General features: G+C 35.7%; 1 pseudogene; it reads left to right on the forward strand.

Annotated features, from left to right (window-relative positions):
* The window catches only part of LOC107030078, a 55,538-nt pseudogene that overhangs the window by 27,603 nt on the left and 4,915 nt on the right, over nt 1-23,020 (forward strand).

Here is a 23,020-nt window from a genome sequence, read left to right on the forward strand (position 1 = left end):
TATATATATATATATATATATCTTCTTTGAGTTCATAGGATGAAATAAAAGAGGAACAACTATGCTTCAACACTTAGCCACAGATCAAAGAATACCATGATAAGCCAAAAAAACTAAACAGAAAATCCAACAATCGGATGGCAATACTCTAAGCAGATGACATAACATGGTAAAAATAGACGAGTAGGCAGAAAATGAGACTTAACATAGACTCAACGGATGATCACTAAATGTGATAAAGGGAAAGACAAAGGGAGATATGGATGAATGAAAAAAGCACAAAACCAACTAGTTCTGAACTAGACGGTTACTACGCTAAACAAACATAAATACCATCACGAGAAGATTTCACACCATATAAATTGTCTCATTTGGTAATAAGAAGACGACATCAAACAAGAGAAAATTTGTCATAACTTAACAAACACAAGACGAGAATAATCACAGCGAATCGAACCCGTGAAACAAAGAGACCACAACATTGAGCATGAATCCATAAAACTTTAACTCTTGCACCCAACTCGCTGAACCACTAAAGATATATATCATATCAAAAATTATAAACTAAGGAGCAAAAAAAAGTCAGCAAACACTAAACAAAAAAAATACAAAGCTTTTCAAACACGGAAGTATCATTTCGGGACAAGAGAGGATGCGAAAACAAATGTTATAAAGAAGACAACGCTACCTTTTCGGGGCAGCGAAATGAGACAGCATAAGCAGAAAAAGGACTTTCACCATGCCAATACTCGAATACGAACAATAATCAAGGTATTGAGGAAGAGAAATGAACCCAACACCAAAACTAAGTCCCTCCTCTATTTCGAACGTGTCTAGTATGTATATTTTTTCAATCTGTTCTTGTTTAATTATGTTCTAGGTTCATGCTCAAAGAAAAATTCCAAACTTTCCCAACCAAAGTCTTCCAACATATTTTCAACAAGTTTATATAGCCAAGAATTAGGGCAACAGATTCTTTTTCGTGGGGAAAAAGGTGAAAATTTTGGATAAGAATAAATACCCAATCCCTAATTCAAAATTCAAAAAACCTTTCACCAAATTAGGGCGACCATTTTTTTTGAAGCTTTCAACTCGTTCCCAAATAAGAAAGGGGAGCGAACGATCTAGATTGAACCATTCGTCCTTGGCACCGACGGGGCCTCATCTCACGTAGGTAGGACGATTTGCGTGTTGCTTCTGCGCTGCTGGAATCGTACTGTTGTTGAGGGAAGTCGGAGAAGACGACAAAAGTCTTCTTTGTCTTTCTGCTGCTTCTTTTCCTTCTTTCTGTGAATGTTTTAGATGCTGCTATGTTGATGATGTTTTGGGTTCTCTTTGGAGGTAAGAAATTGGGCCTGGTTGGGATTTTGGTTCGCTGGTTGAGAAGAGGAAACAAGCATGTTTTTTTTGGTGAATTGTTGTTGAAGAAAAAATTTGGGTCGGGTTGAGGGAATAATGGTCTGCGTAAAGTTAGGGGATTTGGACTGGGGACTAAAAATTAAAGGATTTCCATAGTGTAAGATATAAATTATATTCTATCCCAACTAGTTTATATTTTACAAAAAATTCCTTAAAAAGGTAGGCGTTTGATAAATAGCTACCAATCTGATACAATATAATTGATACAGGGTAAAAAAATTATTTTTAAGCGTAAAAAGGAAAAAAATCTATAATTAGAATTTGTTAATTTAATTAGCTTAATTTAAGCGTCGCTGAAACTAAACAATCCCTATCTTAATTGGTAATCTACTCAGACCTTTCAAATTTCAAATTTCAAAATTATATCTTCTACATTGAATATCAATTTGTGAACATCCATCGATTGAGAAAAATTGAGAAATATTGAGAAATACTACGAAGTGAAATGTAAAAGTTACAAAAGTGACGGAATCGTAGTTGGACAATCAGTTTCGTTTTTGAGTCTCAAAGCAATACTTTCAGCCGAGTTAGATACGATGTATCAAGGAAAAACATTGAAATTCATTACATCATAGAAGTTAACTCGTCTTCGATCAAAATTACGAACGACATGGGTGTTAAACTATATTTAGAAGTTAAAAAAAGTAAGTCGAGATTCGCAATGTACCCATTATACATTTACACGAGTTAAAAGATTGGCGATGATATACATAACAGGGACAAAACTTGTATGCAGATGGACGAGGCGTTGGCTTCAGTTGAAGATGCATTAAAGGATCTACAACATCATGATTGATCTTGGCACATGAAACAATAACAAGATCAAGTTCATTGATATTGTTGAGACAATACACAAAAGATTACTCTACCAAGTATTATTATCGAGTTTCTGTTGATATTGTATTTTGTTTGTAAGATATGCTTCTCCCAGTTCATCAAAGATCCTTTTGATTTTGATTCAAAATTATTTAAAATTTTGAGATGCAAAATTCTTCTCCTAGTTCATTGAAGATCTTTCAATTTTGATTCAAAATTATCAAAAAAATTTAGAAGATACATCATAAATATCTTTGCTACTTAGCATTTTACTATTTATGTATGTTGTTTAAATTGATAAGTATTGTATTTATACTAGATACACTAAATAGGTAATTGTTGCCCACAAGATGTTAGATTTGAGATCGATACATTACCGTGTGATAATTGCTATGTAATTGATACATTTAGTATAAATTTGAATACGTATCATATCTAAAAAAACTAGTGCATGATACATTATTATTTCATTGTCATTTAAATTGATAAATATTGAATTTATACTAGATACATTAAATAAGTAATTGTTGCTAATAAGACCAGTGGCGTAGCAACATATTAACAAGGGTGTCGAATTGGACACCCTTCGTCGAAAAAAAATTGGCATATATACAAGTAAAATGATATACGAAATAATTAAATAATCTATTTTGGAAACCCTTAACAAAACAAGTTGCTATTTCTGGACACCCTTAAAGAAATTTCTGACTCCTCCATTGCATAAGATGTTAGATTTGAGATTGAGACATTATCATGTGGTAGTTGTTATGTAATTGATACATTTAGTATAAATTCGAATTTGCACATCATATTTAAAAAAATTAGTGCATGATATATTACTATTTATGTATCTCGTTTAAATTGATAAGCATTGTATTGTTATGGGATACATTAAACATGTAATTTTTGCTCATAAGTTGTTTCCCTTGAGATCGATACTGTCACGCCCTGAGCTACCACCGAGACGCAGACACGGAACCTACGACCACAAGTGATCCCAAGCTAACCTTTCTGGCATGATCATGAGCATACTAAAGATAATAAATTGATGCGGAAGCTAAATCTACCTGGACTAGAAATACTGGGACCAGCCCCAGCTAAATCTAGCAAAAATTGAAACTAAATGACTAAATACTGAAAAGAAACTCATGACTATTGTCCTCGGAGAATGAGGACTCACAACTGAATCTGCTGAACTGAATATCGGAAATCGATCTATGCGTAATCTGGATGCTGAGAACTTGAACCTACATCACGAGAAGATGTAGCGCACGTATGCGTCAATTTTTGAAAGGTACTGAATAGAATAAAGCTGAAATAAAACATAACTGAAAAAGCACAAAAGCAATTATAAAAATCAGAATATGATATAGATTATGAAAACTAAGATAAATGAATGCAATGAACAATTTATAACATGCTGAAAATGAATGCTGAGTATACTGATAAACGGTCAATGCAAGAGAGTCTGACTGAACTCTGGGAGCTACTAATAACTGATAATCAAACCACATGATCTAAATGTGGAGTCCAATGTATATGACCCATCGTGAGGACCCAATATACCCTGCCAAAGGTATAAAGGCATGCTAGCGTGATCACTAAACTGATTGCCCACAGAGGGGACTTGCAACCTACTTGGCTAGTAGTTCTGGGACTAATTGGGTACGTTGAACCCTAGTGCGACTCGGTATTATGCTACTCCCATGGATTTATATCGTTAACTGATAATGTCTGAATTATCTATAAATACTGGATAGATCAAACTGAACATGCAAACTAGGAATGCAACAATTAATCTGGTAAAATGCATTTATAACTGAGGCATGTATATCTAAAGTAACTAATAAATCTGACCTAGCATGTGTAATTCAAGAGCTAAAGAAATACATAGCTACGGTTCTGAAATTCATGCAATAAACTAAATAATAATATGATAATATGATTTGGAACATATAACCAATACGTTCATGAAGTTCTGTGGAAGTTTGAGAAACCTAAGGTCTAATCATGATATGGGAATCAAGAATCTGATTGAAAACTAGGGACCCAATGGGTGAAATGAACCCACTAGTCAAATCCCACATACCTGGTGATGAAATCCATGAAAAAACACTTAGTTTTTGGGGCTGGAACTGCTGGAACTTGTGGCGTTCTTGTACTAGGGTTCTTGAGCTTTTCCTCCTCTCTTGCTTTTAATTTTCTAAGTTTTGATTTAATGATTTGACTTAGATATGTTTTAATTATGTTTCTAGGCATAAACTGACTAAAATTGATGATTTAGGGTCAAAATGACGTATATTAGGATTTAAACGGAGTGGGAAAGGTCCAAAAGACCCTTCGAAAAAGTTGTTGTCAGACCAACGTATGGCCAGGATAGACGGTCTGTAAGTGGATCCACGCCCCATCGGTTGGCTCGTTAGTTGGGCCTGTTCGATGTACCTTTATTAAAACAGTCATAACTGTTTTCACGGAGGTCAAATTTTAGCAAGGTCGGTGGCTATGAAAAACTAATTCAATTATCTATTTGTGGGTAGGCCATAGGACACCTAATTCATTTTGTGCTAAGAGTTATGACCATTTGAAGTTGACCTAACTGTATTCCCCCTTAATTGTCTGCTAATTCCCACCGTGGCTTTTGTAAAAGAGTGGGTGAAGGGGGGGTCTCGATCGACGGTCATGGAGTACGGACTGTAAGTCCGTCCGTCGCCCAACACTTAACCAATTTTCCTCGGCTGAGATTTTTGGGAGTTTTTGATCGTATCGCCGATTGTGCAGGACAGACGTGGGTCAGTCTACGGTCCGTCGACAGTCACGCCAGTTTCACCTGCAGATTTTTCTCAAAAACTGATTTTTGGTCTGTTTTGGCTACGTGTTGTTACAAATCCATGTAGTAGAAAATAGTGTTTATGAATCATGTCCATATAATTCGACGTAACTATGTATGATATACAAAAAAATGAATATGAGATATACTTAGTATGAAATTTGAATTTACATATCATGCCTGATAAATTAGTGCATTGTATATTACTATTTATGTTTCTTAATTTATTTGAGTAATGCTTTCCTTTATCAAAAGATACATTATACATGATATGTTACTATTTATGTGTCTTCATTCATTGTTGCTTCATTAAGATCTTGAAGGCCTTGATCTGGTTTATCATCTTAAAGAAGCAACATGTAGCATAATTCATGATACATTAAATTGATAAAGCACCATATACAAACAAATTTTTGATTTATCAAATATCTGACACTATATCATAATACTAAATTTTCTGATCATACTAATATATTCTTATGTTCACTTGCTTCTATAGTAACATGAATATTTTCATATGTGGGTTGGAGTTCTAAAAATTTCTCTATTTCTTGTTGATTTTGATAATATCATGAATATTTTCATTTGTCGGCTAGACTTCTGAATCATTCGTCATTTCTGATTCTTAATAGTATCATCAATTTGTATTTGTAATTTTTAAACAAACAATCATTAACACAAACACACACACACACATTTAATTATATTCAAGAAAATATGTATGAGATATATAATGAACTATAAACACAATTATCTATATTATATCTCTGCAATAATGGATCTAATCTTCAACCTCAACAACAAATTCAATCGTTTTCCAATTATAATGTGCTTAATCCTTTAATGCATTTATAGTTGCAGACAACACCTTGTCCATCTGCATACAAGTTTAGTCTTAGTCATGCATCTGCAAAAAAAAATATATATATTTTCTGACCAATCTTCGTCATCAGAATCTTATACTTTTCGATTAGTATCAGGATCCATGTATATCAAACAGAACACGATGAAACAAAATAACAATCAAAGTAAAAAGATGACAAACTTTGGGAGAGAGGACGGAGAAGACGAAGTATGACACATAACAACAATATATGGTAGATTATTCAATTTGTTCTAATTATGTATGAGATAATAATTAAAGACATAAGACACACATACTTAGATATGAAAATAAACTAGAATCTATATGTATTAGAAAAAAGATTAACAACAAAAAATATATTGTATTGTATTGTTGCTGCATTTTTTTTTAAAAAAAGTAATGCATCTTCATAAACACGACGAATACCAATAATATATCAAATTTTTGCTGCATTTGTGGTGGTTCATTGGGTGCACAATAAAAACCTTACCAATAAATTGATACAAAAAATCCACCAGTATTGGCATATGGAGGATGGAATGGACCACAATATATCATATATTAGTTATTACCTCCAGGATTAACCAAAAAAAAAATGCAGGCGACTTTTGAGAATGGATACTTATATCCGTGAAAGATCCACCAATAGCAGCAGGTAAACTTGTTGATGTGGTAGGTGGTTGAGGATAGTTTATACTAAAAGGTTGGATAAGAGGATTGGTGATGAAAAAACGGTGAACTGAAAGTTGGAGAAGATGGAGAATGTACCTATTTCGGTGTTGAATTCAATTTGACTGGAGAGAGAACGATTATGAATGTCAAATTGTAAGGAAGGAATAAACTGATCGGATTGTGGGCGGAAAAACAGGGAGAGATTGATGGAGTGAAACAAGGAAGAGAAAGCGTGTGTTTTGGGAGTATGAATTTATGTATCAGTCGTTGGGGCTTTGGGAGTAAAATAAGGGATTTTGATAATATTTTAAAATTGTAGGGAATTATAGAAATTATGAAAAATAAAGGTGTTGACATTAAATTTTGGCTGGGAATAGGGGTTGCTGAAAATTGTAAGATAAAAGCCCAAGCATGGTCTCTTGAAGGATTAAGAGTATTTTGACTAATAAGATGAAATAACGTAAATTGATTTGGCAAGCTTCTTAAACTTATGAAATAAAATTAACTAGCTTAATCATAAAATATTAACTCAAACATATAAACTATTAAGTAATTAAACTAATTAACAAAGTATTTAATTAAAACAATATATTTTTAGAAGATTTTCAAATATTTATAGAATAAACTAGTTATATAAAAGACATATTTACTATTTAAAAAATTATAAAACTACTAAAATTACTTTGACATGACTTGAAAAACATTTTCAATTTTATAAAGCTAATTATTTTAAATCGTTCGAAATTAATGAAGCTCGAAAGTTAATTTATTTGGGGAAAGGTCAAAATTGGGTGTCAACATATCCAACAAATAGGATTTATTGTCACTGCTGCTACTTCTTTGTGGCTTCTTCTTTCATTCCAAGATGTCATCAATTTTTTCAAAGATGACAAGACAAGAAGTCATGTATGTATTTGAACCTTTTATAATAATGACAATTGTTCAGATAATTTGTTTAGTTGTTATAATGAAATATTATTTTGAGAATATAAAAACATTACATGATATTGATATCATTTCCAAATAAAACTTTGATGTTATATATTCAATTGGCCAAAGCTATTTAAAAAAAAACCTACTTATCTCGAAAAGGTAAAGGTAAGGTTTGTGCACATTCTACCTGTAACACTCTGGAAATGCCATGAATTAGACTAGAGCTTAATCCATAAAATAATGTTTAAAATGATGTTTCTAGACCTATATTAATGTAATAAAATCATTTAGAAAAGGTTAGAGCCAAAACAACTAAGAAAGACCTTGACGGCTGGAAACTAGCTAATTTGATTTAGTTGACACCCCTATGTTTGGTGAAGGCAAATGAAGTGCAAAACTTGTAAAGTTACCTTGGATAGGTATTATGTAGTACAAAGAATCCAAACGTCCGGTAACGACACCCCAAGGACCACCTGAATTTTCCTTGGGAAGGACCCAAACATGGGTGGGCAGGCTGCCTGGAAGCCTGCGGGCAGGCAGAAGTAGAGGCATAGCGTGCGACACGCGCCTGTCACGAGGTGTTTTGCCTCAATATTTGAGAGGCAACCTCGCGATGTGAGGCTGACACACACCGCACTGACTCAACTTAAAATTCAATAAAAATGATGGGATTTTGCCCCACAACGCGCAGCTACTTTCAAGAATTGTTAAAGTCGTATTTTTGGTAATTTAACTTAATAAAAAGACTCATTTAAGTGGAGGGTCTGTTGGAAATTCATAGGACGACTATATATTGATATTAGGTTATTTTTAGACCATTTTTACATGTCCCAAACCAGATCAACTGAAATTTCTCTCATTCTCTCGAGAAGGCTCTCTTTTCTCGAAACTCCATTGAAGAACAAGAAGATCTTAAGGAAGAAGGCGAAGACCTCAAGCTTTTCATCCAATTTTAGTGGATTTTTAATCTATGAGGAATGAGTTTTAACTCTTGGGATTACTTTTCCCAGGAAGTCCTTTCGAAGATAAGTTTTCAAGAACTTCAAATAGTAGGGTTTTTACTCTACGAAACATATTTTCTTCCTTACCCTAGATTTATGAATTTCAATTAAGATTAAGTGTTTTCTATGGTCTATTCCACACGATGATGAGTATGTTGTTGTTTATGTTTGAATTTCGTGTGAAGCATGTTGTTATCTACATGATGGTTTCGTATGATTGTTTGTACTATTTGACAATATGAAAACGTACGGATCGAAACTAAGACTAGAATGAACTCTTACATTACCCTTATCCTTTACCCTACATTATGCATGAATCTTGTACATGATTTGAAGAGTTGTTCTTGATTATGATATTGATTATTTTACTATGTTATTGGTATGAATGTTGTAAGTTGAACGTAAGCTCTTGAATAAGGTTCTCAAAAACAAGAGGTAAATCTTCTTAAGTTTTGATTACTCCACAATGTTTATGTTAGACTATAAATAATGATGATATGTCGTGAAAGTATGTATGATGTTGCTATGTGGATATGCTGGGCTATGAACATGTTATTTGTGAGATCTTGAAAAGCACACGATAATGCAAGTTATGATATTCTCTTGTACGCTTTACACAAGATGACTATGTTATGTTTATCTCACATACGAAGGGTTGCCATGAAAGGAAATTCTCATCTAATCCTAATGATCTCACTATTATTTTTATACAAGGAGTTAATCTCCTATGACCTATGATAAGTTTATGATAAAAAGACAACTTAAAGGTTATTCAAGAAAAGGACTTAAGCCAAGCACCGATGAACTAGATATGAGGGGTGTCCCTTCCCTAGTTGGAAGGTAGGTTCACAATGACTCTCATGAGAATGAGGCTTCCATGTAATGTGGAACTATGGGTCTCTAATACATTTCCTAGTTCTTGAACTAAGTTGCCACTATAGGATACTAGCTAGTGGATCCCCCTAGAAAGCTATGTTATGTTAGATTTTACTTTGGCCGGTAGACCACCTTTTTTTGGTGTGGGGTTTTATAACACCGGATTCCATGTTTAGATCACGTGGTCTGTGTCGGTTAATCCATATGTTCCCTCATGTAAATTAAAAGACTAGTAAATGAACGTTAACTAGGGTGACTTGAGAAGTCTACTTAGTAGAGGTAGGGGTATGAGACTCTACCTAGAAATTGAACAAGTTGACTCTAATGGAAGTCCTAGCAGATTGTTCTTATGTAATATTATAACATGAATGGTATATGTTTATGCTACATGATGTTACACTTATATGATGTTTGTCATTGTGATGAATATGTTATTGGGTTATATTGTTGTATGAAGTGATGACTAATGATGTTAAATGTTATATGAAGCAAAGATTTACCTATGGTCTCCTATCTTATCTACTTGGTAATGTGGGGTTATTGGGGCTTCACCATGACCATTGGACTTGTAGGTTGGGGATAGGATCATTGGAAAGTATTTTGCATGTTATGTTATATGATCTATTGAATAACAAAAGTTAGCATGACTATGATCATATGTCTTTAATTATGCTCATGCTTCATGTTGATGGAATCCTTGACTTGTATATGTATAATTGTATGTGCATTAAAGACGTTCACATGACTTAGCACGTTTTCTAAAGATATGATAAATGATCCTTTTCATGCATGCCTTAAGTGTTATGTGAATATACCCATACTTAGTACATGTGGTGTACTAATCCCATTACTTTATATTAGTACAACTTTAGGTTCCGGCTATGGATGTTTAAGGAGGTCGATTTGAAGAAGCTTGGAACTCTTTTTCCAAGTCTTGGTAGGTCCTCATGTTCGGGATGCTACCATTTATTTTTTTCAGCTTATAAAGACTTTAGTAGATATTAGGAATATCCTATTTCCATCATGTTTCTTTAGATTCTTTTTTCTTAAGGCCTATACGGCATAATGACTATGTATTGGCTAAATCAAGATTTACACTCTTTAGATGGTTTTATATATGTGAAATAATTTCATAGAATATCGTATTGCTTATAAATGATAAGTATAAAGTCTAAGTATACTTCAAGTAGAATGTAAACATTTTAATTTTTCCGTAATTTTCACTGATCACATGTTATGACGAATGCTCAGGGCTTGTCTAAGTCCTCTGAGAGAACGAGGACGCCGGTCTCATTTGGGGTATGCGCTCCGGGTATGACAAGCTTGGTATCAGAGCATGAGGTTAAATATCCTTAGGATCAATGTCTCACTAAACCACGTTACCTAGTGTCTTGTTCATGTTTGTGAAGCGCACCACAATTATGGATTAGAGGTTATGTAATGACTAGGAAATTTCTCTTTTCTTGATACTCCTATGTCTTGCCTCTAGAATTTTGACACTATGTGTCGTTTAGCATCTAATCCCTTTCTTGTGGTTATAGACGATGAGCACAAGAAGTACAGCCGCGAGAAGAGTAGGAGAAGAGATTGCAAATGCGGGATCTACTCCCCAAGGCAATTGAAATGCTCCTCAAGTGCAAGCTGCTGCAAATGATCAAGTTCCGGTGAATCCTCTGGTTATGACGCATGGTGAGGTCAGGGTAGCCCTGTTCGAAATGGCCCAAGCCATCACCACCCAAGCTCAAGCCATCACGGATCAAGCTAAAGGGTGGTTGTTCCTCAAGAGAACCAACATGCTAGTACTATGGCTAGCCGTTTGTGAGATTCTACAAGGATGAATGAACTCTTAAATGACCCTTATCCTTTACCAAACATTATGAATGGATCTTGTGCATGATTTGAAGAGTTGTTCTTGATTATGATATTGACTATTTTACTATGTTAATGGTATTAATATTGTAAGTTGAACGTAAATTCTTGAATAAGGTTCTTGAAAGCAAGAGGTAAGTCTTCCAAAATTGTGATTACTCCACCACGTTTATGTTAGACTATAAATCCTGATGATATGCTGTGAAAGTATGTATGATATTGCTATGTGGAAATGCTAGGCTATGAACATGTTATTTGTGAGATCCTTAAAAGCACACGATAATGCAAGTTATGATATTCTCTTGTACGTTTTACACAAGATGACTATGTTATGTTAATGTCACATACGAAGGGTTCCGATGAAAGGAAATTCTCATCTAATCCTAAAGATATCATGATCATGTTTATACAAGGAGTTAATCTCCTATGACCTATGATAAGTTTATTACAAAAAGACAGCTTAAAGGTTATTCAAGAAAAGGACTTAAGATAAGCACCGATAAACTAGATATGAGAGGTGTCCTTTCCCTTATTGGAAGGTAGGTTCACAATGACTCTCATGAGATTGAGGCTTCCATGTATTGTGGAAATATGGGTTTGTAATTCATTTCTTTTTTTCTTGAACTATGTTGCAACCATAGGATACTAGCTAGTGGATCCCCCTAGAAAGCTATGTCATGTTACGTTCTACTTTGGCCGGTAGACCACCTTTTTCGGTGTGGGGTTGTATGACACCAGATTCCATGTTTATATCACATGGTCTATCTCGGTTAAGGCGTATGTTCCTCATGTAAAATGAAGGACAAGTAAATGAACGTTAACTAGGGTGACTTGAGGAGTCTACTTAGTAGAGGTTGTGGTATGGGACTCTACCTAGACATTGCACAAGTTGACTCTAATGGAAGTCCTACGAGATTGTTCTTATGAAATGTGATAACATGAATGGTATATGTTTATGATACATGTTGTTACACTTATATGATGTTCGTCATTACGATGAATATGTTATTGGGTTATATTTCTATATGAAGTGATAACTAATAATGTTACATGTTATATGAAGCAAAGCTTAACCTATGGTCTCCTATATTATCTACTTGGTTGTGTGAGGTTATGGGGCTTCACCATGACCATTGGACTTGTAGGTTGGGTTAGGATCATTGGTAAGTATTTTTTATGTTATGTTATATGATCTATTGAATAAGAAAAGTTAAGATGACTATGATAAGATGTCTTTAATTATGATCTTGCTTCATGTTGATGGAATCCTTGACTTGTATATGTTTTATGGTATGTGCATAAAAGAAGTTCACATGACTTAGCACGTTTTCTAAAGAAACTATAAATGATCCTTTTTCATGCATGCCCTTAAGTGTTATGTGCATATACCCATACTTAGTACATGTGGTGTATTTATAATAGTACAACTTTTGGTTCCGTCCATTGAAGTTTAAGGAGGTCGATTTGAAGAAGCTTGGAACTCTTTATCCAAGTCTTGGTAGGTCCTCATGTTCGGGACGCTATCCTTTAATTTTTTTAGATTATGAAGACATCAGTAGATATTAGGAATATCTTATTTCCATCATGTTTCTTTGGATTCTTTTGTCTTAAGGCCTATATGGCATATTGACTATGTATTGGCTAAGTCCTTATTTGCATTCTTGAGATGGTTTTATATATGTGAGATAATTTTTTAGAATATCGTATGGTTTATAAATGATAAGTATGAAGTCTAAGTATACTTCAAGTAGAATGTAAAAGTTTTAATTTTTCCGCAACTTTCACTGATCACATGTTATGACGAATGCTAAGGGCTTGTCTGAGTCCTCTGAGAGAACGACGACGCCGGTCTAATCTTGGGTATGCGCTACGGGTGTGACAAGCTTGGTATTTGAGCATGAGGTTAAATATCCGTATGATCAATGTGTCACTAAACCATGTTACCTACTGTCTTGTTCATGGTTGTGAAGCGCGCCAAAATTATGGATGAGAGGCAATGTGATGACTAGGAAACTTCTCTTTTCTTGATACTCCTATGTCGTGCCTCTAGAGTTTTGACACTAGGTGTCGTTTAGCATCTAATCCCTTTCATGTGGTTATAGGCGATGAACACAAGAAGGACATCCGTGAGAAGAGTAGGAGACGAGATTGCGAATGCGGGAGATACTCCCCAAGGCAATTGAAATGCTCCTCAAGTACAAGCTGCTGCAAATGATCAAGTTCCGGTGAATCATCCGGCTATGACGCATGGTGAGGTGAGGGCAGATGGCCCAATCCATCTCCACCCAAGCTCAAGCCATCAAGGCTCAAGCTAACAGGGAGGTCGTTCCTCGAGAGAACCAACATGCTAGTTCTATGATTAGCCGTTTGAGAGATTCTACGAGCATGAATCCCCCTATGTACTTTGGATCAAAAGTTGATGAAGACCCCCAAGATTTCCTTTATGAGGTATACAAGATTTTGTTTGCTATGGGGACGAGTACTAATGAGAAGGCTGATTTTGCTGCCTATCAACTCAAAGATGTGGCTCAGACATGGTATAACCAGTGGAAGGATAATCGGGATTTAGGAGATTTTACCGTGAATTGGAAGATCTTCAAAAAGGTCTTTCTTGAAATATTCTTTCCAATGGAACAAAGAGAAGCTAAGGTAGAGGAGTTCATCAACCTTCGTCAAGAAGGTATGAATGTTAAGGAATACTCCTTGAAATTCATTAAGCTTTGAAAATATGCTTCTTCTTTTGTTTCTAATGCTACGGATGAAATGAGTTATTTTTTAACGGGCATGTCCGAAGATCTTGAAGAAGAATGTCATGAAGCAATGATTTATGACAATATGGATCTTTCTAGGTTGATTTCATTCTCAATAGGTTTAGGAAAGTCATCTAAGGAAGAGTAATACGGAAGCGAAGAGGGAAAAGTCGTTTGAAAGTGGTTCTTCTAAGAGTAGGCTTGATGTTCAGACAAGCCTAAGTTTAAGAAGATGTTTTCAAATCAGGTTCCTTCTAATTTCTCCAAGAATCACAATGACAGAGGTTCTAATCCTAAACCTCAAAAGGGGAGTAATGTTGATTCATTAAAAGAGAGACCAACTTGTGCTAAGTGTGGTAAGAAACATGTGTGTGAATGTCTTATTTTGACTAATAGTTGCTATGGTTGTGGAAAGGGTGGCAATATGGTGAAAGATTGCCCTCATGTGAGAAGTAAAGACAAGGGGAATGGTCAAGCTCAACCAAGCGGTCCTAGTTCTGAAGCTCCAAAAAGGAACCGTTTTATGCACTTAAGTCTAGGGATGAACAAGAAAGATCTCCCGACGTTGTGACGGGTATGTTACAAGTTTTCACTTTTAATGTATATCTATACTTTGTTTGATCTAGGTGCTACTCTTTCTTTTGTTACACCTTTGGTAGCTAGGAAGTTTAATGTACTTCCCGATGTTCTGATTGAACCCTTTTCGGTCTGTACCCTAATGGGTGACTCTATAGTTGCAAAAAGAGTCTATAGGAAATGGCATGTGATGCAGCCCAATAGAGTTACTCTTCTTGATTTGGTAGAACTTGACATGTTTGATTTTGATATCATCTTGGGTATGGATTGGCTTCATTATTGTTTTGCTTCCATAGATTGTAGAACAAGGGTAGTGAAATTTCAATTCCCTAATGAACCTATTCTTGAGTGGAAGGGGGGAAATTCTATGCTAAGGGGTCTAATTATTTCTTGTTTCAAGGCTTGTAAGATGATAGCCAAGGGTGGTTTATATCGTGTGGTGAGAGTTAAGGACGTAGAATGTGAAACTCCTTCTATTGATTCAGTCCCTGTAGTGAGAGAATTCCCAGAGATTTTTCCTAATGACCTTCCAGGAGTTGCTCTCGAATGGGAAATTGATTTTGGCATTGATCTGTTACCTGATACGAATACCATTTCAATTCCTCCACATAGGATGACTTCGGCGGAATTGAAAGATTTGAAGCTCCAACTCATAGACTTACTAGACAAGGGTTTCATTAAACCTAGTATTTCTCCATGGGGTGCTCCGGTCTTGTTTGTTAAGAAGAAGGATGGATCCCTTAGAATGTGCATTGATTATCGCCAACTCAATAAGATCACCATAAAGAACAAGTATCCTCTCCCTAGTATTAATGATCTATTTGATCAACTCCAAGGTTCTAGTTACTTTTCCAAGATTGACTTAAGGTCGGGATATCACCTACTTAGGGTGAGAGGTGAAGACGTTCCCAAAACAGTTTTCCGAACTAGATATGGTCACTATGAATTCCTAGTTATATCTTTTGGGTTAACGAATGCCTCGGCGACATTTATGGACCTAAAGAATAGGGTTCTCCAAGATTACATCGACTCTTTGTGATTGTGTTCATTGATGATATTTTGATATACTCCAAGAATGCATATTAACATGAGAGTCACTTGAGGTTGGTCTTGCAAGTCCTCAAAGAACACCAACTTTATGCCAAATTAAGCAAGTATGAGTTTTGGTTAAGGTCAATTGATTTTCTTACCCATATTATCTCAGGTGATGGCTTAAAGGTTGATCCGATGAAGACGGATGCGGTCAGAAATTGGCCTAGACCTTTGACTTCCATAGACATAAGGAGTTTCTTGGGTCTAGCCGACTATTATAGAAGGTTTGTTGATGGATTTTCGTCCATTGCTTCTCCTTTGACAGCTTTGACCCAAAAAAGGTGAAGTTTGAGTGGTTGAAAGCTTGTGGGAAAGGTTTTCAAGAGTTGAAAGATAAGCTTATCTCCGCTCCGGTTTTCACCTTACCGGAGGGCAATGAAGTCTTTGTAGTGTATTGTGATGCTTCCCGATTGGACTTGGGATGTGTCCTCATGCAACATGGAAAGGTGATTGCTTATACTTCTAGGTACTCAAAGTTCGTGAGAAGAATTACCCAACTCATGATCTCGAGTTAGACACTTTACTTTTTGCCTTGAAAATACGGAGACATTACTGGTATGTTGTGCATGTTGATGTGTTTACTGACCATAAAAGTCTTTAGTATGAGTTTACACAAAAGAGTTGAACCTCCGATAGAGAAGATGGTTATAATTGTTGAAGGATTATGATATGAGTGTCCTTTACCACCCTGGCAAAGGCAATGTGGTTGCAGATGCTTTGAGTCGAATGACTATGGGTAGTGTGTCTCATGTGGAGGAACAGAAGAAAGAACTTGTGAAAGATCTTCATATGTTGGCTCGCTTAGGTGTTGTAGATTCTCCAAATGGTGGTTTCATGGTCCATCATAACTCCGACTCATCATTGGTGGTGGAGGTGAAATATAAGAAACATCTTGATCCACTATTAATGGATTTGAAGGAATCGTTACTTGGTAAGATCAATGAGCCAAAGGAGGGATGGTGTTGTTAGGTAGCAAGTGAGATTATGTGTACGCGATGTTGAGGATTTGAGAAGTCGAATTCTAGAAGAAGCTCATGGTTCTCGCTATTCTATACATCCGGGTGCCACCAAAATGTATCATGACCTTAGATAGGCCTATTGGTGGGATGGTTTAAAGAGGGACATAGCAGAGTTTGTTGCTAAGTGTCCAAACAGCAAACAAGTTAAAGTGGACCATCTCAAACCGGGTGGGTGAACCCAAATCATGGATGTTCCTACATGAAAGTGGGAAGCCATCAATATGGACTTTGTTATTGGGTTGCCTTGAACCTGAAAGCAAAATGATTCTATATGGGCTATTGTGGATAGGTTGACCAAATCTGCCCATTTTATTCCGGTTTAGTCCACTTAAATGATTGAAGACTATGCAAGGATCTACGTTAATGAAATTGTGAATCTTCATGGGATTCCTTTGTCCATCATTTCGAATAGAGGTGCTCAATTCACTTCTGATTTTTGGAAGGCTTTTCAAAAGGGTTTAGGTACTTAAGTGAAACTTAGTACCGCTTTTCATCCTCAGACGGATGGTCAAGCGAAACGTACTATTCAGACCCTTGAGGACATGTTAAGAGCATGTTTCATTGATTTTAAAGAAATTTGGGATTATCACTTACCTTTGATCGAGGTTTGTTACAACAATAGCTATCATTCGAGCAACTCCATAGCACCTTTTAAAGATCTTTATGGTAGAAGGTGTAGAAATCCGGTTGGATGGTTTGAGGTTGGTGAGTCCTCAATTCTTTGTCCAGAGATTATCGATAAAGCTATATAAAAGGTTCAAATCATCAGAGATAGGTTGAAGACAACCTATAGCCGGCAAAAGTCTTATGCCGATAATAGAAGAAGAGATCTTGAGTTTGAAATGGATGATCATGTCTACTTGAAGTTTTCACCTATGAAAGGGGTGATGGGGATTGGTAAGAAGGGGAATTTAATTCCCTGGTATGTTGGTCCCTATGAGGTTGTGCAACGAATTGTAAAGGTTGCCTACGAGTTGAAACTACCTAGTGAACTAGCTTCAGTCCATGCGGTGTTTCATGTGCCTATGCTCAAGAAATGCACAGGTGACCCAGTGTCTATTCTACCTATTGAAGGTTTAAGGGTTGATGAGAACCTCTCCTATGAAGAGGTTCCAGTTGAGATCCTAGATCGCCAAGTCAAGAAGTTGAGAAACAAGGAGGTTGCCTCTATAAAAGTTCTATGGAGGAACCATCTTGTTAAGGGTGCAACATGGGAGGATGAAGCCGACATGAAGTCCCGCTAAACTCATATCTTTACTCCTTAAGATCATACATTCATCTTAATTGAGAAAGTAATGCTTGATCATGAAATCGACTTGTTTTCTAAATAGGTGCATGTTTGGTAAAAGTTGACCCAACTAGGGTTTTAAGAAAATGCCTTCATTATCTATTCTTGAACTTATGTGAAACATGTATGCATATGTTTTCTTGAGATTTTGCTTTTTTGTTGCAATCTTGAGAAGAACAATAGCATGGTGACTCTTTCGTGCATTTTGAGCTTATGATAATGTTTAGAAGGAAATTCGTCATTATGTGTTATGAGTATGGATCCCTTATATGTTGTGTATCATGAATTGAGTGCTATGTGTAACGTTATGGTATGTATTGTAAGGAGTTGTGATATACTTCTATGAGCTGTGACTCGTTACGATTTTAGGTTGATGATTGGTTGTGCTGCTAGTAATGAGTCTATTTCTACCCTGCAAAAGATTTTAGTATTATTCGGGGACGAATGTTCCTAAGGGGGGGATAATGTAACACTCTATAAGTGCCATGACTTAGACTAGAGTTTAATCCATAAAATAATGTTCAAAATGATGTTTCCAAACCTATATTAATGTAATAAATTTATTTTGAAAAGGTACAGCCAAAATGACTAAGAAAGATCTTGACGTCCGGAAAACTAGATAATTTGATTTAGTTGACGTCCCTATGTTTGGTTAAGGTTTTAAGGTGTCAAATGAAGTCCAAAACTTATAAAGTGACCTTGGATAGGTAGTATGTAGTACAAAGGGTCCAACGTCCAGTAAAGACACCCGAAGGACCACCCCAAGGGTCCTTGGGAAGGACCCAAACATGGGTGGGCAGGCTGCCTCGTAGCCTGCGAGCAGGCAGAAGTGGAGGCATAGCGTGCGACGCGCGCCTGTCACGAGATGTTCTGCCTTAATATTTGAGAGGAAACTTTGCGACACGAGGCTGACATGCACCTGAATTCCTCAACTCAAAATTCAATAAAAAACAACGGGATTCGGCCCGCGCGCGCAGCTACTTTCCAGAATTGTTTAAGTCGCATATTTGGTAATTTAACTTATTAAAAATACCCATTTAAGTAAAGGGTCTTTTGGGTAATTCATAGGAAAACTATATATTGATATCAGGTTAGTTTTAGACCACTTTTACACGTCCCAAACCAGATCAAACGAAATTTCTCTCATTCTCTCAAGAACGCTTTCTTTTCTCCAAACTCCATTGAAGAACAAGAAGACCTTAAGGAAGAAGAAGAAGACCTCATGCTTTTCACCAAATTTTCGTGGATTCTTCATTTATAAGGTATGGGTTTTTCACTCTTGGGATTCCTTACCCCAAGAGGTCCTTTCAAAGATAAGTTTTCAAGAACATCAAATACTAGGGTTTTTACTCTACGAAACATATTTTCTTACTAACCCTAGATCTATGATTTTCAATGAAAAGTAAGTGTTTTCTATGATCTATTCAACATTATTTGATGAGTATGTTGTTATTTATGTTTGAATTTCGTGTGAATCATGTTCTTATCTACATGATGGTTTCGTATGATTGTTTCTACTATTTGACAATATGAAAACGTAAGGATTGGAACTAAGACTAGAATGAATTCTTAAATGACCCTTATCATTTACCCTACATTATGCATAGATCTTTTACATGATTTTAAGAGTTGTTCTTGATTATTATATTGAGTATTTTACTATGTTATGGTTATGAACGTTGTAAGTTGAACGTAAGCTCTTGAATAAGGTACTCGGAAGCAAGAGGGAAGTCTTTTAAAGTTGTGACTACTCCCCACGTTTATGTTAGACTATAAATCATGAGGATAGGTTTTTAAAGTATGTATGATTTCTGTATGTGGATATGCTAGTATATGAACATGTTATTTATGAGATCATGAAAAGCACACGATAATGCAAGTTATGATATTTTTTTATACGCTTTACACAAGATGACTATGTTATGTTAATCTCACATACGAAGGGTTGCAATGAAAGGACATTCTCATATAATCCTAAAGAGCTCATGATCATGTTTGTGCAAGGATTTAATCTCATATGACCTATGATAAGTTTATGATAAAAAGACAACTTAAAAGTTATTCAAGAGAGGGACTTAAGCTAATGTAAGACCCCAAATGAGTTATGGTGTATAGATCATCACATGTTTGTCTTAAGGTTATAAGCTCCTAAAATTATTTATAATATGTTTTAGAGGTAGTGTGTAAAGTTTGAGGTTATTTGGAAGTCGAACGTCAAGGGACGACCAAAACGTTCGATGACTAGTCACCTTTGTGCCTCATGTGTCTATACGTGCTTATATATTGTATTTCATGATATTATGAAGTCTTAAAATGATTTATAATGATTTTTAATAGTAGTATATGGATTTTCAATAAGATTGGAGGTCAAACGACCAAGAACGTCCAAGGCATTCGAAAAATATCCCTTAAGACGCTCAATGTGTGTCTTGATGGGGTCTAGCCTGTTTGGACGAGTTGCAGGTGTTTGTTTTGAGTGAAACTTATGTGTAAGGTCTAAAACTATTTTAGTTTCGTATTTACGTTGGAAACGTCCGGGTATGACTTCTAAAGGGCCCCGCAAAAGTCCCCAAAAGAAGGACCGAAGGCTGGTCGAGACACTACCTTGGCAGTGTCAATAGACGGAGCAAACGACGGGTTTGCCCTTGAATTGAAGTGATGAAATCGGAAAGAGGGAAGTAGGGCTTCTATTTACTAAAGGTTGGTTCTTCCCTTTCCTTTAGAATGAAAGTTGCTACGAAGCCCCTCTCCTTACAGTCAAGTGGCTGAACGCCCCTACTACTTACTTTGTTTGATTCAAAAGGCGAACAACCCTGTTGGTTGGCCAACGGCCTGTTGGTGGGGTCTCGTCGATGTAAACTTAGCCTGGGCAAATTTAACCAAAGAGCAGGCCAAGGACCAATCAACGGAAGCCATAGACGGCCCGTTGATTGACCTACGATCCGTCGTTGGTGCCGTCGATGGTGGCCTGTAACTAGTGCCTTGTGCACTGTTTTATTTAAGGGGTGAATGGGAAATTCACCCCACGTCCTAACCTGATTCTAATAGGTTTATTTAGCTTCTTTTGGGTGTAAATAAGTGATTAAAAACGTGAATAACCCATTACAAATCCTCTCTCACGAAATTAAACCTTTTCCCTCCAAAATATTCTCCCTAGAAACCACCATTGTTGGTGAAGCTCAAGAACAGATTGCAGCTTGGATTCCATAGGTGAATCATCAAGTTTGGGAGGTTTTCAACTAGACAAAGGTATGGTGATCCTTCGTCTCTAAGTAACATTTCACTTGGAGAGTTAATCTCAATGTTTTCAAAAGAGTTTTCATGATCAAAGTTCTCCTTATTTAATCTAGCCATGGGTTCTTTCTTAAATTGATTTCAAAAGCATCATATGAATGTATTGATTATTATCTACTGATTGGACATTATTTTTAATCCTATTGCATGATGAACCCATGCTCTTTCACAAACACGATTTCCGCCTATGTATGGCTTTATGATCTTGATCTTATGCATATAGATTTGTGATTCAGTTATGTTAATATGCTTATTTCTACTGTATTTTCTATATATTGATGGTGAATCTTTGTTGAATTATCCATGTGAATTAATGTATGAAGAATTGAACATGACTAGCCTATGCCTCTATGTGATCACTATAACATTGATCTTTAAATGTATAAAAGTGGAATTTGATTATGTTAGATTCTTGTAGATACTGCCTTAGGTTAATACCATGGTGAATTGTGGATATAAATCTTGTATGATCAAACTAAATAAGGCTTTGTTCGAATTGATCTAGGTTCTTCTAGTCTATCAAGTAGTAACTTGTGATCTTGATGTTAGGTTAGTTGTTATATGAATTGATCATGGTTAATTGTCTATAATTGCTGCCTATGGCGTAATGAGAGTATGAAATGTAGATCAACTCATGATCGTTTGAATAGGATTAACCTATGTAAACATACTTTCTATGCATTCCTAATATGAAGCATGCTTATAGTGAATTCGAACTTGTTGGCAATTGTAGTAGTGTCTCATCTAGACTATGATTTCATTAGCTAATGCCGAGCATGTACTTTATTGGTAAAATATGATTGATGATTAATACTTTGGGAAAATTAATAAGATGGCCTATTCTCTCTACTCTACATTGAATTGATAGTTTGATTCCTATGATAGTAGCTTGATCTTAAAGAGATTTAAGCATGATTTCGATATGATTAAGTATATGATTAGCTACTGCCTTGGATTTATATTATTTATGAAATATGATCTATAATCCATGCAAGTGAAGTTGGTTGATGGTCTATGTTCTTCTACATTATAGCATGTTAATGTTATGTTGTACTAGTTTGTCGTATGGCTTTGTAGTAGCTTATGCTTAACTTCATGTATGATTATTGTACCTTAATCTACTGCCCTATACTTGATTTATTGATAAAAGATTAGTAATGGTCTATGATTACCAAAGGCTAAAGGATTGGTAAGAATTCCTCTACTCTTCTACTTCTCTATTTCTTTATAGTAATGTTGATGAAGCCTTATATGGCATTGTGTGGTATGGTCCACTTATGGTGGTGGTGTTTAATTTATTGTCAATCTATATATGTGTTGACCATGTCCATGAAGGCAAATTGATGATACATGTGCTTATGATGATACTATGTGAAGCTTATGCCTACTTTCTTGTACTAGTGGTGATTTAGGTTGTATGGATATTGTATAAGAATGTGTATATCCATGTTAGGGTAAAGTATAGTTTATGCCACTGATGAGTTAATACGGTTAATAATCCCTTACCTATGTACCCCTATGTGAATGCATGAATAGCACAAGTTAGGAGTCTTATGTGTAATATGAAGTTGGCTTGTCTCCTATGTTATTGTGTGTTGCGTGGTTTAGGCTTGAAAGAGTATTATGTTGACAAATTTACACACACTCACTTTACATGCATGTTACAAGTAGTATAGGTCATGGTGTCTAAATGAAAGGTAGTTCTCATATACACTAGTGTCTA

Source organism: Solanum pennellii, chromosome 9 (genome assembly GCF_001406875.1).
Source record: "Solanum pennellii chromosome 9, SPENNV200".
Lineage (NCBI taxonomy): Eukaryota > Viridiplantae > Streptophyta > Magnoliopsida > Solanales > Solanaceae > Solanum > Solanum pennellii.